Genomic DNA, 12,466 nt, shown 5'->3' on the forward strand with positions numbered 1-12,466 from the left:
GGAAATGTCTTCATTAGGAGACAGAGGCCCATAATAGCCAATCAGCAGCTACATCAGTGCATTGTGAGGCACAGTAGGGGACGTCTTTACAAATGCTAAAAGCTTTTGATGTTTGTTTCCTTCTGTCCTATAGAGCTGGCTGAGTAAACTGAAGGCTGTTTAATTTCTCTGATTGCCCCTAATATTCGTAGGCAAGTACAGGTGTTCTCCTTGATGGAGAGACAAGACTTGGAAATGCAATATGCTAATATGCTAAAAAGATGATAAACATTGTACTTCCTTTTCTATTGATGCCCTGCAACCCAGCATTGTAACATAGGGGCTGGATGGTGGTAGATTGTATTGATGCTATACCAAGTAGTCAAGTATCTGGTGACCCACACAAAATGCGGGAGGAACTCAGCAGGCTAGGGAGCATCTATAGAGAGGAATAAACGTTCAACGTTTCGGGCCGAGGCTTTTCATCAGGACTCGTTAGTGCTGATGAAGGGTCTCGGTCTGAAACATTGACTGAAAATGGAAAATTCCACAGAGTAGTGCAAAGGGCCGGGTCCTTCACAGGTAAAGCCCTCCCCACCGTTGAGCACATCTATACGGAGCGTTGTCGCAAGAAAGCAGCATCCATCACTCGGGACCCCCACCATCCAGACCATGCTCTCTTCTCACTGCTGCCTTCAGGAAGAAGGCACAGGAGCCTCAGATCCCACACCACCAGGTTCAGGAACAGTTATTACTTCTCAACCATCAAGTTCTTGAACCAGAGGGCATAACCTCACTTAACTTCACCTGCTCCATCACTGAGCTGTTCCTTCAACCTATGGACTCACTTTCAAGGACTCCTCATCTCATATTTTTTGCTTGTTTATTGTCACCTATTATTATTTCCTTTTGCATTTGCACAGTTTGCTTTCTTTTGCACAGTAGTTTATCTGCTCTGTTGGTGTGGTCTTCACTGATTCTATTATGGTTATTCAGTATGCTCACAAGAAAGTGAATCTCAGGGATGTATATGGTGACATATATAAATTTATTTGATAATAAATTTACTTTGAGCTTTCAAGCAACACACATCAAAATTGCTGGTGAACGCAGCAGGCCAGGCAGCATCTCTCGGAGGAGGAACAGTCGACGCTTCAGGCCGAGACCCTAGGGTGAACCCTCTCATGCAGTTGAACAAGTGGCATTTTGCTGCCTGGAGTGAACAGGAAGAGTTATTTTCACATACATACCACCTTTCTATGACTTTGTCTAAAAATGTTTTGTGTCAAAAGCCTGCTTAACGTTCACTCTCAAGGTTTACGGTTGATAAAGAGTAAAACAATCCAAGTTTGCCCACTTATTATCGAAGTACACTTATTATCGAAGTATGCATACATCATACAACCTTGAGATTTGTCTCCTTACAGGCAGCCATGAAATAGGAAACGCAAAAGAACCCATTTTTGAAAGAAACATCAAACTCCCAATGTGCATAGAAACAAAAACAAATCCTGCAAACAATCAAAGTAATGAGAGAAGTAACAATAAGAAAAGATAGCCACATTTCTGGAAGGATGTGCGGTGTTTGGAGAAGATGCCAAAGAGATTCATCAGGACACTTCTGGATTAGAGAGTATTAGCTCCAAGGAGAGAGTGGGCAAACTTGGATTGTTTTCTCTGGAGCATCAGAGGCGGAGGGAAGTCTTGATGGAGGTTTATAAAATTAGGAGAGGCATAGATAGGGTAGGTAGTTAGTCTTTTCACCAGGGGTAGGAATGTCTCGTACAGGAGGACATGGCTTTAATGTGAGAGAGGTGGAAGTTTAAAGGAGATGTGCGTGGTAGGTTTTGCTTACACAGTGGTAGATGGTCGTGTCAGGGGTGGTGATGGAAATGGGCACAATAGTGGTGATTTAGAGGGATATGGATCCTGGGTTTAGTTTAATTTGGTATCACAAAAGACACAGGCAGTGTGGGCCAAAGGGCATTTCCTGTGCTGTGCTGTTTGATTTGTCAAGATCTAGGCTGTTACTGGTGCTGTGTAATTTAATGCAGGAGATCAGGCCTTTATTTGTTTCCCGTTCATCTGCTGGTGAGAGATGATGTGGGAATGGACGATGGCCATACTATCAGAGGGTGTCGATTGAGTGTCAGGAAAACCAGGAGGAACAAGAATATTGCTGGAAAAGTGAACTGTGATCCACTAGACGTAGGAGCAGAATTAGGCCTTTTGGCCCATGGAGTCTGCTCTGCTGCAATAGTTATGGAGTACCATGCAATGTCCATCAGGACTCTTGTTCAAGACCTAGTCCGAGACATAGAAGATTCTAGAATAAAGATTAAATAAGATCTTAAAGAAGAAGATTAGTTTTATTTTTCACATGTACATCGAAACATTTAGTGAAATTCACCGTTAGTGTCAAATCAAATCAGCAAGGATTGCACTGGACTGCCCACAAATGTCACCATGCTTCTGGCACTAACATAGCAGGCCCACAACTCACTAACCCTATCTGTATGTCTCTGCAATGTGGGGGGAAACCAGAGGAAAGCCACAGCGAAAACATTCTGTGGAAGCTAAGTCACTGGGTATATCTAAGGCAGAGGTTGATAGATTCTTGATTGGTCAGGGCATGAAGGGATACGGGGGAAGGCAGAAGATTGGGGCTGAGAGGGAAAATGGATCAGCCATGATGAAATGGCGAGCAGACTTGATGGGCCAAATGGCCTGATTCTGCTCCTATATCTGACAGTCTTCTGGTCATACAGGCAGGAATTGAATCCCAACTGAGAATTGCTGGTGCTATAAAGTGATTCTGTAACCGCTAAGTAAATGTGAGATAAAACAAAGTTTAAATGATGACGATGCCCACGATCGGATGTGCTGCATGTTTTCAAAAGAATGGGGTTTGGACCCAACACTGAATACTGGTTGTTAGTCATTCCATGTGTTTGTAATATAATTCAGTGATACTTGACTCATTTAAATGCAAAATTCCTGAACTCCCAGGTGTGAAAACTGATATGATACTTTGAGAATAACTCTGACACTTGCAGAACAATGTACGTTTTGTTCGGTGTTATCTGACTGTAAAACCCACCAAAGGTATAATGACAAACGGATTTTGATGGGCTGCTGATAAGTGGAAGCTTGCAGTGGCAGTTGACTACTCAAGAATCACACTCGCAGTGAAAGAACACACTTAAATACCCATACTGTGTACAGCAGGTAGGGATATCCATGATATAATGGGTTTCCCTGAAGATACTGAGATGTACACTGATCTTGCAGCGCCTTAGAAGGTTAACTTAGGCCACTACCGTAAAAACAGAATTTAATCAGCTACAGTGGAGACACGAGAGACTGGAAGTGCTCAGATTCGGAGCAACAAACACCCTACAGGGGGAACTCAGTGAGTTGAACTGAATCTGGTGCAGGATTTCAACCCAAAATGCCAACAATTTCTTTTCCCTTCCACAAATGTTCAATTCAGAGTTCAAAGACCATTCATTCGTAAGGCCAGTGATGTTGTGGGGATGGAACTGGACTCTCTCACGGTGGTGTCTGAAAAGAGGATGCTGTCCAAGTTGCATGCCATCTTGGACAATGTCTCCCATCCACTACATAATGTACTGGGTGGGCACAGGAGTACATTCAGCCAGAGACTCATTCCACCGAGATGCAACACAGAGCGTCATAGGAAGTCATTCCTGCCTGTGGCCATCAAACTTTACAACTCCTCCCTTGGAGGGTCAGACACCCTGAGCCAATAGGCTGGTCCTGGACTTATTTCATAATTTACTGGCATAATTTACATATTACTATTTAACTATTACTATTTATTATTTATGGTGCAACTGTAACGAAAACCAATTTCCCCCGGGATCAATAAAGTATGACTATGACTATGACTATTTATTATCAAAGTTACACAACCTTGAGATTTGTCTCCTAATAGGCAGCCACGAAACAAAGAAGCCCAAAAGAACCTATATATAAAAGAAGACTGTCGAGCACCAATGTACAGAGAATAAAAAAACACCATGCCCATTTAAAAAAAGACCGTTGAACACCCGATGTGCAGAGAAAACAAACACATTATGCAAACAATAACCGCAAGCAAGCAAATGGCGTTCTGAAGTGAATTTGGTGAGTCAGAAAATGGTCGAAGGCTCTGGTTTGGCATGTCCAGAGGCCCAAAGTCTACGGGTCCGGGCCAGGGACTAGAGGTTGGAAGCCTGACCTCGGGTTTGCGTGTTGTGTGTGTCTGTGTGAGGGGACTTGTTGGTGTCGCTCTGCTGTATATTGCCAGCCTGCTCTGATACCAGAATGTGTGCCAACACTTGTGGGCTGAACCCAGTACCTGCTCAGGTTGTGTTGACTGTTAACGCAAATGACACATTTAACTTTATGCTTCAATGTACACCAGATAAATATGAATCTGTAGTATAGCTGGGTGTGGGGAATGTCAGACGGGACTGTAGTCAAACACTGCCAATTCTTACGCATTGCCCTGAGGTCTGCCTGTTCGGTGGCCTGGTGTGACTATCACGTCATGTCTCAGGAGTTCACACTTCTGTTGCAGACATCCCACCTTGCAAAAACTCATTTCAGGGAGGTCTCAATCTCATAGCAGTCTGTGTCAATGAATTTGTTAATTTTGCAAGACATCAGATCTACAAGTGTTTTGTGAGACAGTTGAGTTCTGAATTCTGTCTTAATGTTACGCACCATGCTGAATGCCCTTTCTACATCACAGTTAGAATTTGGCAGCACCAAAAGCAGCTTCATCAACTGGCAGAGCTCTTTGAATCTCAACTGCCCTGTGCTCACAGATTTTACTTTGGACAGCTTCCCCCAGAACTCATCAACTGGCAAACTTTTGTAGTTTGGCGCCAGTCCTTCAAGGTTAGTTGAGACATAATCCAGGACTCACCTCAACATGTCTTTTACAGTCATTTAACCCACCATGGGCAATAGAAAAGTCACTGTTGCAAACAGTGCAGCCAGCAACACTGTCATTATTTTTGACCCCTGTTGGAACACTCTGCCATGGCGCTGCAGGACACTAAACTGAACTGATGGACAATGAAAGAGAGAGAGAGGTCGACTGTAAAGCCCACCTACAGAGAAAACTGATGGGTCTACTTAGCACAAAGAGAGACCAATCAGGATGCTCCCTCTGACACCTCCCCCCCCTTTCCCCCCCTTGCCCCTCCCTCAAAAAAAATCGATTTCGGGGATATTGTATATAATTTGCGGGCGTCAGGGAGCCACTATCAATATGCAGGAGACTCCCGGAACTTCTGGGAGAGGTGGGATGTCTGCCATTAATTGTTGGGAATTTCCCTTCTGGAGCTCACCAACATGGGACACATCCAGCCCTTGCTTCAATTGTCGTTTTTGGAGCAGAACTAAAATTCCACCTGATGTCCAGCTCACTGCTAAAGGCCGCAAAGCGAAGGCCACTCTCCTCGCAAGATGAAGGAGAAATGATACCAAAGCTGCTGATATACCCAATGACAGGGGCAGTGTATTGTTAGTTTATGCTTCAGAGTGCCTTTACGTTCCCCACTTCACCCTTTTCCTCTCGGATTATGAAGTGCTCATGGTTGTGAGTCGTGGGCCTCGGGTGCCAATCATGATTAAATATTGTTTGTTCACCAAGCACATGAACCTATCATGAGAGGCTGGATAAACTGGGGTTGTTTTCACAGGAGCCCCAGAGGCTGAGGGGAAATCTGATAGAGGCTTATAAGATTATGAGAGGCAGAGATAGAGTAGACAGGGAGTAGGGTTGAAATCTCCAATACCAGAGGGCATGTTTTGAAGGTGAGGAGGGTAGGTTTTCACTCAGAGAGCGGTGGATGCCTGGAATGCACTGCCTGGTATGGCGGGAGAGGCAAATACATTCGAGGCCTTTGAGAGACATTGGGATAGGCACATGGATGTAAGGAAGATGGAGGGGTATGGATATGATGTAGGTAGGAGGGATTAGCGTTGGTGTGTTCTTGATTTGTTTTTTTAGCTGGTTCGGCAGAACATTGTGATTTGAACCTGCAAGGTTTCTGGTATAAGATGGTGCTACTGAAGGCATACAGCAGTTTACTGGTAGTTCGAAAGCAAAGAAATTCGATTTAAAAACATTACTGATAACACTTTTTTTAAAAAGTAAATTATGGTAAGCTTTCACTGCAAACTATGACGAGAGAGGGCAAAGCGACCTCGAGCAATGTGTCCTGCTGGTGCGCTGAAAAATTGACGCACTTGGAGTTGGAGCTGTGCTGATTGGAATGGATGATTCGGAGAGGAGAAGTCAAGGCCGTGGCGTTTCAATGCCCATCCAACAAACCTGGGTGCAAGGGTGGATCGCTTTCAGTGCCAGGCCTATTTGGGGAGGTTGAGAATGGCTTCTTGGGCTTCTAGGCCCAAAGTGAATCACTGGATGGCGTGTTCTAGGCCTGGAGTGATTCACCATGGTAGAACCCAGGTCCTAATACAAGGTTGTATAATTTATCCTTGCTTTGATAATAAATGTACTTAGAATCATTGAATCTATGAATTGAATGGCCTGTTCCTGTGCTGTATTGTTCTATGTAAAAGTAATCTACCGATTTTTAGAGGGGAAAACAAGTTCATGCAATCTGCAGGTGATTAGTCACTTGGTTCCATTCTGTCTAAGCCTGTTGTGATTTAGTCTGAAAATTGAGGGCAACGAAGTGCACACCTCAGCAACCCAGCCTAATGTGCGGATAATAAGCACATTTAAATTGTTTACTCCATGGGATCTCTTCCCCTGCATCCTTGTGTGTTTTGACTTGGAATATAGTTTTTGTTGTCCTTGAGTGTTTCTGTGGAATGCTCGAAATGCCACTTTGTGCACAACGAGAAGGCTGTGTTAATGTGCTCTTGATTTTTCTTCCTCTCCACTTCACCCTTCCCCTCCCAGAGCTTTAGATGCTGCTTCATAATTCTCATGGTCGGCACAGATGTTCTGGGCTGATGGGCCAAGACCCTTCATCAGGGCTGGAAAGGAAGGAGACACAAGTCAGACTTATTCATGGGGGAGGGGAGGGAAGAAGTACAAGGTGGTAGGTGATGGTGAAACCGGGAGGGGGGAGGGGTGAAGTAAAGAGCTGGGAAGTTGATTGGTGGAAGAGATACAGGGCTGGAGAAGGGGGGATCATGGGAGAGGACAGAAGGCCATGGAAGAAGGGGAAGGGGGAGGAGCACCAGAGGGAGGTGATGGGCTGGTAAGGAGATAAGGTGAGAGAGGGGAATGGGGGAATGGTGAAGGGGAGGGGGGGGGGACAATTACCAGAAACTCGAAATGGATGCTTATGCCATCAGGTTGGAGGCCACCCGGACATTATACTGTATAAGTTGTTGCTCCTACAACCTGAGTGTGGCCTTATCCTAGCAGTAGAAGAGGCTATGGACTGACTTGTTGGAATGAGAAAGGAAGTAGAATTGAAATGGGTGGCCACCGGGAAATCCCGCTTTTTGTTGGGGGCCGAACGAAGGTGCTCGACGAATCAATGTCGGGTGTCACCGATATACAGGAGGCCACACCAGGAGCACCGGATACAGTAGGTGACCCCAGCAGACTCACAAGTAAAGTATCGCCTCACCTGGAAGGACTGCTAGAGGCCCTGAATCAAAATGTGCATCACAGATTCCAATAGTAGCAGAATCATATTTGAAAGAAGAAGTAGTAAAAGAAAAAAACAACAGGAATTCTGCAGATGCTGGAAATTCAAGCAACACACATAAAAGTTGCTGGTGAATGCAGCAGGCCAGGCAGCATCTCTAGGAAGAGGTGCAGTCGACATTCGTTAGTCCTGACGAAGGGTCTCGGCCTGAAACGTCGACTGCACCTCTTCCTAGAGATGCTGCCTGGCCTGCTGCGTTCACCAGCAACTTTTATGTGTGTTGCAAGTAGTAAAAGAATTAGTTTTGTGAACTGTCTGCAGGACGTCACCTTGGGTACAATGCTCAACTGGTGTCTAACCAGACTTTTACAGAGCTGCAACCATTCTAGTTACCCCGACACCCTTCACCTCCTCTATCCATTACTGAACTGCACTGTCAACAATTTAAACCACTCTTTATAATGCTGTTTACATTGTAAATACATGCTGGTGTTTATGTATTTATACTCATTTTATTCCATATCTGTACTTTAACCCCTATTCTTATATAATTCTTTATAATTGCTGGATGTTTTTTTGTTGCATCTGTCACACTGACTAACACACCACGGCAACTTCCTATTGCACGTAAATGTAAATGGCAATGGAGGTTTTCCCTTGATGACCTCAAACTCTTGAACTCCAATCCCCTGGCAAACGAAGGCTGGGGATGAGCGAAGACCTTAATGGTTGGGATTTCCTTCTGTAATGTTCAGCTTCAGAGCTCTTGGACCACACTAGAATTGAACATCCATTGTGGTTAGCGACTGGCTCCATTTTAGTGAGGGGAAAAATGCAAGATGGCGCCGAGCTGCCCTCTGGTTGAACACCTTAGTTGGGTGGCCCTTCATTGATTCTGTTATAGTTACTATTTTATAGATTCGTTGAGTATGCCTGCAGGAAAATGAATCTCACAGTTACATATGGTGACTTGTATGTACTTTGACAATAAAATTTTACTTTGAACTTTGGAAGAATCAGACGTCATTTGTGATGCCTGCAGTCAAACAGTTAAGTGGTGTAAATAAGTCACTTATTTAAATAACAAGCCCGCTGGCAAGGTATTTCAGAGTTAAACTCCTGTAAGAGGCAACTCCTTTCTGATTTTTTTGTTTACCTGTGGTTTGTATTTGACAGCGGTGAGTTAATCTACCAACACGTCAGTGAGGTGTGGGAAGAAGCTGGAATGTCAGGTAGAAACTTGACATGGAGTCGGGGATGTGCACGTTCCATCGGGACAGCACCAGTGTACAGGACCAAGCTTGACCTGGAGTTGTGAAGCAGTATCACTCATTGCTATGTCCAGCACAACAGGGTGTTGTCCCTTTCACCTTCCATATCTAATGTAAATGTTCTTACTCCCTCAGTCTCTGAGACACCTTCAGTTGTAAGATTGCTTGCTTCCACGTTGGTGAAACCCGTCCTAAATTGGGGGACCCCTTCGTGGAGCATCTCTGCTCCATCCACCAAAAGCAGAACTTCCTGATGGCCAAACATTCTAATTCCCATTCCGACGTGTTGGTCCCCGGTCTCCTCTTGTGCCAAGATGAGGCCACCCTCAGGGTGGAGGAGCAACACCTTGTATTCCATCTGGGTAGCCTCCAACCTGATGGTATGAATATTGATTTCTCCTTCTGGGGGGGAAAATTCTCTCCCCCTCCCTCATCCTCTATTCCCACTCTGGCCTTTTACCTCTTCTCACCTGCCTATCACCTTCTCTGGTGTCTCCTCCTTCCCTTTTTCCTGTCGTCCATTCTCCGCTCCTTTCAGATTCCTCCTTCTCCAGCCCTTTACCTTTCCCAGCTGCCTGGCTTTTCCTCCACCCCCACCCCCACCTTTTTATTTTTGCACATTCCCCTTTCCTTTAAAAGCCTGAAGAAGGGTCTTGGCGTGACATGTCAACGGTTTATTTCTTTCCATAGATACTTGCTGCCGTGCTGAGTTCCTCCAGCATTTTATGTGCGTTTCTTTGGATTTCCAGCATCTGCAGAGTTTCTCGTGTTTATGAACTGGTGCCCAAGCCAAAAGCACAAAATCAGTGATTAGAGGAATGGAAAATAACTCCAATAAAGCTGCATCATGTTGTGGTACGAGTACTGGTCCTCTCTAAGGTGCACAGCCGCACGGTTACTGAAATGCTCCCACACACATAGCTTTTGGTGCTCTGCAGCTGGAATTTTCTTTTGTGTAAAGTGCTGCACAGCTTTCAGGCCATGTGAAACTTTCCAGCTCAGAGTTCTAGTCCGCGCAGATGTTTTTAAAAAAAAATTAGAAGGAACGTTATACATGATGCAACACTAAATGTGCTCTTGACAAACCAGACATAATCCCACCTAATGCCTCCAAAAATATTCAACTTCCTTACAGTGAGAGAATGCTGCTCAAAGTACAGTAATTGCAAATACAAGGGATTGATGGGACCATGTTAATGAAGCTGGTTATCTGTGGAAGGTTTACATTAAATAGTGAATCCCTCCTTATTTCCAGGCTCCTGTAGAATAAACCTAGAACATAGAACAGTACAGGCCCTTCAGCCCATTGTGTCGTACTGACCTTTTATCCTACTCCTCCATCGGTATAACCCTTCCCTCCTCCACAGCCCAAAACCCTCAAATTTTCTTTCATCCACGTGCCTATATAAGAACGCAAACACAAGGAAATCTGCAGATGCTGGAATTTCAAGCAACACACATAAAAAAGCAGAGTTGATGGTGGAGGAAGGGAAGCCCCTTAGAGCCTCTTAAACGTCCCTAATGCACCTGCCTCCATGACTGGCCACCGCAGTGTGACACGATTCCAGCTCGGGGTGGCAGAGTTCAGAGTTCAATTTTGACACCTGTAGGGAGTCCATACCTCTTCCCTGTGGAATGCGTAGGTTTGCTCCGGGTGCTCTGGTTTCCTTCCACAGTCCAAAGAAGTAGGATGGACCAGACAGCAGGTTGATTAGTCATTGTAAATTGATCCTTGATTAGGCTGGGGCTCAGTCGGGGGCAGGGGGTGGGGTTGCCAGGTGGCATAGCTCAAAGGGCCAAAAAGGCCTATTCCGTGGTGTATCTCAATAAATATATATCCTCTGACATACTCCCTAAAGCTTCCTCCAATCATCTTAAAATTATCTCCTCTGCTATTGCCCATTACTGCCTGGGAAAAAATCACTGGCTGTCTGCTCGATCCATGCCTATTATTTTACACACCCCAATCAAATCACCTCCAATCCTGCTTCGTTCCAGAGAAAAGCTCTATCTCTCTACCTTTCACAAGGTACTATTTGCTTTAGGGTGTAGTTGCTGTAATTAAAAATCTGTTCGGAGCCAGCACCAACAAACAAACATAGCAATCTGTCAACATTATTGTATGTTCCTGTGTGTGGGTAGCAGAGAGGGAGATTGGCCAAGGCACCTGCTCTTTGAGTTAGTGCCATAGGCCTATTCTATCAAGGCACAAACAACATCTAATGACTATGAGTGTTGGTTGTGCTTGCAAGGTCCACTGATTCTGAGCTGATAAGAGTTCCCCGGTAAAGCAGGTCTGACGCAGGTGGTTTTACAGGCAGTCTCCAGAGTCACGATAGGACTCCGCTCCTAACAGCTGCTCATAACCTGAACAGCTTGCAAGTGGGAAATGAACTGTGCTGAGAGCACGGGCAAGAGCACGAAGGGTGTCGCTGACTCCGTGCGTGTGCCTGCTCAGTGTTCTCAACCCCTGACTGCTGTGGCTCGGGGGGGGGGGGGGGGCGGGGTAAGAAGACACATAGAAGTGGCCCTTTCCCACCCAGTTGAAAATGCATGCAGCAGCCTGCAAATGTACCCCCATCCATCTAGCCAGATCTTGATGTATGGGCTTTCCGTACGGCAGACAATTCGCTATTGTTTTGCTTTGTGCTTCCTCCGTACACAGTGTAATGAATTCATCTGTATGAACGGTATTAGATTAGATTATGAGGACGCACAGTCCTCTTTTATTGTCATTTAGTAATGCATGCATTAAGAAATGATACAATATTCCTCTAGTGTGATATCACAAAACACAGGACAGACCAAGACCGAAAAAACTGACAAAACCACATAATTATAACATATAGTTACAACAGTGCAACAATACCATAACTTGATGAAGAACAGTCCATGGCACAGTAAAAAAGTTCAAAGTTTCTCGAAAGTCCCACATCTCACGCAGATGGGAGAAAGAAGAAAATTCTCCCTGCCATGCCCGACCACAGTCCAACTCTGAGTCATCTGAAAACTTAGAGCTCTGAGCAGCCCTCCGACACCGAGCACCGAGCACCATCTCTGTCTGAACGTTTCAACCTCAGCCTCGGTCGCCAGCAGCAGGCAAAGCCGGGGATTTTGGGGCCTACCCTTTGGAGATTCTTGATTGCACAGTAACAACAGCAGCGAACCAGGCATTCCAGAAATTTCTCCAGATGTTCCTCTGCTTCTCACATCTGTCTTCATCTAATCAGAATTGTCCACGGCCCCTATTTAACAGATACGATATCATTTTTCACCGGAGAGCTGTGCGCGCGCGTCGTGCTGCCATCTTCTCCTCCCACCTCCCGGTATGCAAGACAAGTGACAATAATAAACTACCTGAGTGGGATCTGTATTGTGAGATTGAGTGTAAAGTTACTTTAATGTGCAATCTACACACATCAAAGTTGCTGGTGAACGCAGCAGGCCAAGCAGCATCTGTAGGAAGAGGTGCAGTCGACGTTTCAGGCCGAGACCCTTCGTCAGGACTAACTGAAGGAAGAGTGAGTAAGGGATTTGAAAGTTGGAGGGGGAGGGGGAGATCCA

The 12,466-nt window shown here is 45.2% G+C and overlaps 1 protein-coding gene across 6 annotated transcripts in view; it reads left to right on the plus strand.

The window, feature by feature from the left end:
- Positions 1–12,466, plus strand: part of bcar3 (BCAR3 adaptor protein, NSP family member) — a 215,145-nt gene that overhangs the window by 14,944 nt on the left and 187,735 nt on the right. Inside the window, exon 2 of one of the 6 annotated variants that reach the window (XM_063064629.1) lies at positions 3,938–4,128. The exons of the other annotated variants lie outside the window; for them this stretch is intronic. The gene's annotated coding sequence lies outside the window, so the exon portion shown is untranslated. The remainder of the gene's footprint in view (positions 1–3,937; positions 4,129–12,466) is intronic. 6 annotated transcript variants of the gene reach the window in all.

This window comes from Mobula hypostoma, chromosome 12 (genome assembly GCF_963921235.1).
Source record: "Mobula hypostoma chromosome 12, sMobHyp1.1, whole genome shotgun sequence".
In the NCBI taxonomy this organism is placed as follows: domain Eukaryota; kingdom Metazoa; phylum Chordata; class Chondrichthyes; order Myliobatiformes; family Myliobatidae; genus Mobula; species Mobula hypostoma.